At 37.4% G+C, this 6,104-nt stretch overlaps 1 long non-coding RNA gene across 1 annotated transcript; it reads left to right on the forward strand.

Moving 5' to 3' along the window:
• The first annotated feature begins 371 nt into the window (after positions 1–371).
• LOC128685182 (uncharacterized) lies at positions 372–4,346 on the forward strand. Its single transcript, XR_011391747.1, has 3 exons — positions 372–471; positions 2,596–2,644; positions 3,786–4,346. It is a non-coding gene; the product is annotated as an uncharacterized lncRNA (long non-coding RNA).
• The last annotated feature ends 1,758 nt before the right edge of the window (positions 4,347–6,104 follow it).

Consider the following 6,104-nt stretch of genomic DNA (forward strand, 5'->3'; position numbering starts at 1 on the left):
TATTCATTAGGGTCTTATCTTTTCTCCTATGACGCGACTCACACCAGCCGACTAACACCCAGATACCTACTTAATGCTAGGTGGACAGAACAGCAGGCATAAGGAAACATGCCCAACATTTCCACCCATGCCGGGGATTGAACCAGGGACACTGTGTGAGGCAAGTGCGTTTCCAGTCGAGCCACGGGTAGGCATTGTAAGGAGCAATACGTTGTTATCTTAAATAGTGTATCTTTTACTAGTTACTTTAATTAATATGCGCTTGTACAGGTGTTTGATGACGTGGTGAATGCCTGTATTGCGAAGCAAAATGAAGTTACTAATTTTAATTGTTGTCTTAATACAATAAATCATTTCATTTTCCAGGTACAGGGGCCCCGAGACGAGTTACGTAAAAGCAGTGGATGTCTGGTTGTTCATATGTATTGTCCTTGTAGTACTGACACTATTCCAATTTGCCGTTGTTATTACGTGAGTTATCCATTTAAGTTGTACCGTTTTCTCTTACTGTGAATCAGTTTCTTTGTCAGTATTTAAGCACAGACTGTATTATATATTATTTAGATGTGTAAATGTTTGTACTCTGTCTTGACGGATCTATGTATAATAATCAATAAATTTTGCAACAGACCCTTTTTTATATGAGAAAATTGCTAAAAAAGTTTTGAGGGTTTTGTTTAATATTTACATAGTTTCTTGGTATATTTTGTTATGTAAATCCCACAAAATTAAATGGGCTGTTCAAATGGGAAGAAAGTTATATATATATATATATATATATATATATATATATATATATATATATATATATATATATATATATATATATATATATATATATATATATATATATATATATATATATATATATATATATATATATATATATATATATATATATATATATATATATATATATATATATATATATATATATATATATATATATATACATATATATACATATATATATATATATATATATATATATATATATATATATATATATATATATATATATATCCCTCGTGTAGCCGTAGGTTCTCAATTCTCTATTAACCTTAACCATAGCTTTGTTTTAGTAAACAAGAATACAACTTAACCTAACCTAGTATGTATTTAACTCAATATTTAGGTTGGATTGGGTTCTTTTTTGTCTAATTAAGAAAAAAAATCTTCCTATCAACGAAAAATATTAATGTCTGTATTGCACAACTTCCTTATTGCTCGAGAATTCACATAATCACTCATATTTCCCGAGCAGCTAGTGGCCTGGTGGTTAAAGCTCTCGTTTCACACAGCGAGTGTCCGGGTTCTATTCCCAGGGAGGGTAGAAATATTGGACGCGTTTCTTTATACTGGTTGTCTATGTTCACTATCAGTAAAATAGGTACCTCGGTGTTAGTGGACTGGTGTGAGTCGCATCCTGAGACAAAACTGACCTAATTTGCCCGAAATGCGGAGCATAACAAGTGGCTTTCTATATAGTAGTATGTCACTGATGTCAGCTATCGTCTGTATATCTTGTACTTGTACTTGTAGAAATAAAGATATTATTATTTTTATTATTTACCTGTATCTCTGTATACACCGACAGGTGTATATCTGTGTATTCATCGACAGGTGCGTATGTTTGTGTCTACACCGAGAAGCATGTATTTCTGTTTATAAGCCGAGAGATGTTTCTCATTGTATCTACGCTGAAAATTTACTTCCAGTCCTATTTTAGTAAAACAATATCCTTCACTGGTTGCACACGAAAATCACTCACTACGAAAGCAAAAGACTTGGCAGACGATGCAACAACCCCCCAATGAAAAGCAGGGGTGTCACTAGCACGTTAAGAGACCATACAATAAGTGTCTGGGCCCCGAGACTGTTCAACTGCCTTCCAGCATACATAAGGGGGATTACCAACAGACCCCTGGCAGTCTTCAAGCTGGCACTGGACAAGCACCTAAAGTCGGTTCCTGACCAGCCGGGCTGTGGCTCGTACGTTGGTTTGCGTGCAGCCAGCAGTAACAGCCTGGTTGATCAGGCTCTGATCCACCAGGAGGCCTGGTCACAGACCGGGCCGCGGGGGCGTTGACCCCCGGAACTCTCTCCAGGTAAACTCCAGGTGGTGTACAAGTGTCACCAACCTTTATTACCCTCGTGTAGTCGATAGGCTTCAAATCTAATAAACCAACTAATCAATCATCTTGAAATTTTACCTTAAATCGAAGTTCAGCGTTTTTTGAAGAATGGTTTTTGACCTATTAATGCATTGTTTTGGATCTCTTGTTTTTAAAGCCAAGGTCAAAGAATGGTAAGAATATTCGTAAATTAAAAAAAATAAATCTAATCTACAAGAAAAATACACATTAACAATGACTTTATGGTGACACGCTACTCTATGTAACTGTCGTCCTGTCTCTTAAACTATATTTCAAAATTCACTTGGAGAGTCATCAGCTATAATTGGGAGGGGAAAGTCTACCTCGGGGTTGCTGTGTACTCCAGGCCCAGGGGTAATATAGAGAGACTGACGTGTAAATATAGGTATAAATTATGTAAATGAATGAACTAGCTTCACCAAACTTCTTTGGTTTGCAGAATTCAGAGGAAGAAGAAAGAGCGGGAGGTGAGCAAGGTGACACCTGTGGTGAGTCAAATTAACAAACACACAATTTGGCAGTTTTCTCCTGTATTGTTCCTTATTAAGCAACAGCTGATTTAATTTTTAAAATGTCAATAAGCATTTTGGAGATTAATTATAAAGCAGTGTCCAAAATTTAAGCTGTCTTGTTCACTGATGAGGATTCTCTCTTGTAGCTCTCCCACACATGCCTCTTACGTTCATCACGATAATTACATTCCTAACAAAGTATTTATAGATTTGATTAGGGTGGACTGTATAAGAATAATTAGTTATCTAGTTACTCTAGTAATACCGTGGTCAGAAATTAGTATGGATATATAGAAATAAATAGGTATATTACTACAAAATCGGGCATAGGATATATACACCCAGAGGTGTATATATCCTATGCAGCCTTCATGATCCTCGTGTAGTTGATAGCCTTTAAACCCCATTAAGGAACCAAAATCATGCTGATCTTGGTCTTTACCTGAATCTCTGCATTATATGTCGTGGGGGTTCGATTGGTGCGTTTGGAGTAAAATCACAAACGTAGGTTGGCTTGGTAACGTATATTAATGGTATAATGGGAGAACGTTCAGAGCCTGACCTGTCTCCTTCCCATGTCTCGACTTGCACTAAGGGCAGTGCCTTTTTTAAATTGCCAATTTTTTAAATTGATATTCTCTCCCTCCACATGTAATTGTTATAATGTTCATCAGGACAAATTTCTCCTGACACCTGTAAAATCTATGCTACTTAGACGTCATAATCAACTGAGGACTTTGAGATTAAAATGTTCTTGATATTGGTGTTTAGTTTAATTGTGTTCTGCACTACCCACGTTCAGTGGACAAGCCATAAACATAACTCGATGTATTGGTAAGACACATGGGCAACAGTTAGGCATCTTTAATCCGAAACGTTTCGCCTAGACAGTAGGCTTCTTCAGTCTTCAACTACAAGGGTGATGGACGGATTACATCGTCTTCACAGCTCTACTGCTCCTGCCTACTTTCTGTACTCGACTGCAGAAGCCTACTGTGTAGGCGAAACGTTTAGGATTAAAGATGCCTAACTGTTACCTATGTGTCTTACCAACCTGTTGGTATTATATACCATTTTGATATTCATAACTCGATGTACATGTTTCGTAAATTGACAGACTCGCCACAGTAGGCGCCGGGACAACTATGTTACCTGCGGGAGCTTCAAAAGACGACAGGACTCCTCCACAGCATCGTCGTCGCCTGAAACTGTTGGGCAGGATCCTGCAGCCACCATGGACGACAAATTGGAATTTTCCCCTCCCAAAGAACTTGTGTGTCAGTTGCAACTGGTGGAACGGATTGGTCAACTGGGAATCCCAATCATCTTTTTTCTCTGCAACGTCGTCTACTGGTTGTACTACCTGAGCCCTGACACCAGGAATATGGAAGTGCTTCAGTAGACCTCGTTTATAATGGGCAGATCCAATTTAAGTCTCTTATAAATTATATAGAGTAAATTATCATAGGTGAGTTACTCAATTTATACAGCAGAAACAATTTTAAATGTTTGAAAATTTGTCTCAATTTTATTGTAATATATTTTAGATTCTGATGTTGGATGAAGAAATGTCAATAAAGAACTTTGATTTTGCTTTTCATATACAGGAATACCTGGCATAGCGTAGTTAATAGGTGCCGAAAAAGTCCCCAGCTATGTAAAACCGCGATGCATCGCTTGTTAGTGGCTTTCTCTTGTGCTTAATATTTTATTACACTTATACTGCAAAAGAAATAAAGCTGTTTGTTTGTGAAATAAATGTAAGATGGCGTCTTCCAAAAACAAACTTGTTTTGTCGATATTAAAAACTATTCATCCTTGTAGCTTCCTTTCAACAGCATCATTATCAACACTAGGAGTCTTACCTACAATTTCAACATTATGGAGGTCCATACGCTTTTTAAAGTTAAAAAATAAACAGACTTACGATGCTCCTTTTTCATGGTGCTTTATAATTTCAAGTTTTTCTTCTAGTGTTAATCATTTACGTTGTTTGGTTCACAGACTTCGTTGCGTTTCCTCTTTCCACTTATAACTGCGTATATAAAAAAAATCGTATGTAATAAAAAAAAATAAATAAATTTTAGCTCCTTACCGCACTACTGTTAAACAAAAAATTTAAGTAACTTTCAAATTATAAACCGTGCTATAGTAAAGCTGTATAGAACCGTATTATACAAAATATTACTGGACATATGTACATGCTTGCTACTACGTCAGGGGTGGGGATCCTTTTTCCTGCCAAGGACCATTTGGATATTTATAACATCATTCGCAGGCCATACTAAATTATCAACTTAAAAATTAGCCTGCTATATTTGGTCAAACATTGAATTAACTGACGCCTAATGTGATGGCTGGAACTGCTTCTCTTTGGTGAGGCGTGTGATGTTAGCTGGTATTGAAGATGCTGCTACTCGCAACTGCTTTTCCAGGTTTGCGTCGGTCAGTCTGGAACGCAGTCGACTTTTTGCGATGGTAAATTTTGAAAAGAACTGCTCGCAGCAGCAAGTTGTTCCGAACACAGATGTATGTTTCAATGCATGTCTCCTCAAAGTGGGAAATTCATCATTGTTTATGTAACGTTTATAGAACTCAAACAGTGGAAGGTTGTTGTGCCTAGCTTTCAGCTCTTCATCGCTTTGCAGCTGAATGATTTCGTGTTGAAGGTTATCAGGCACATCAGCTGGTTCCACATTGAACGGTGTAACAAACATGTTCAATTCCATTTGTTTACTTTCATTAACTGCCTTAATTAGTTTCGCACATTCACCAGCATATTTAAATGTCATAGAGGCTTTTGTCCTTCCAGAGTGGGGAAATGCACCGTGTTATTCTTTTCGATTTGCACTTTCCATAGCCTTAATTTACCTTCAAATGATTTCACGTTTGAAATCATGGAGCTGAGAAGCTGGTTGGGGTCCTGCAGCTTAACGTTCGGCTTTGTGAGGTACTTGGTAATGTCCACCATGAACGCTAGATCAATAGATCACTAGATCATTGAGTTCCCCAACAGGTTGTCCTTTCATCTCCATGAACTACTTGATTTCATCCCGCAGTTCGTAAAACCTTATGAGCATGTTCCCGCGACTCAGCCTCCGCACTTCATATTGATAAATAAAATCACCGTACTCAAGATCATTTAGTAACTTCTTAAACTGGCGGCTGTCAAGCCCTTTGCTTTTGGTTAAGCCCTTTGCTTTTGACAAAATTTATGCATGACACTTGTGGAAATTTATTTGGTCCCTAAAGTTCCACAGGACAGATCCAGCATGGCCGTACGGGACGGCTGGGCTGGATGGCCCTTATACCCCACCCTAACAAACAGCATTCTCTCTGGTCGGCGATGGATTCTTGGTAGGCATGTATTTAATTTATAGATTTATTCTTCAGGGAAGGAGTAGGTAGTTTTACTGTTAGTATATTAATATTAGTT

The sequence above is a fragment of the Cherax quadricarinatus genome, chromosome 8 (assembly GCF_038502225.1).
Source record: "Cherax quadricarinatus isolate ZL_2023a chromosome 8, ASM3850222v1, whole genome shotgun sequence".
Lineage (NCBI taxonomy): Eukaryota > Metazoa > Arthropoda > Malacostraca > Decapoda > Parastacidae > Cherax > Cherax quadricarinatus.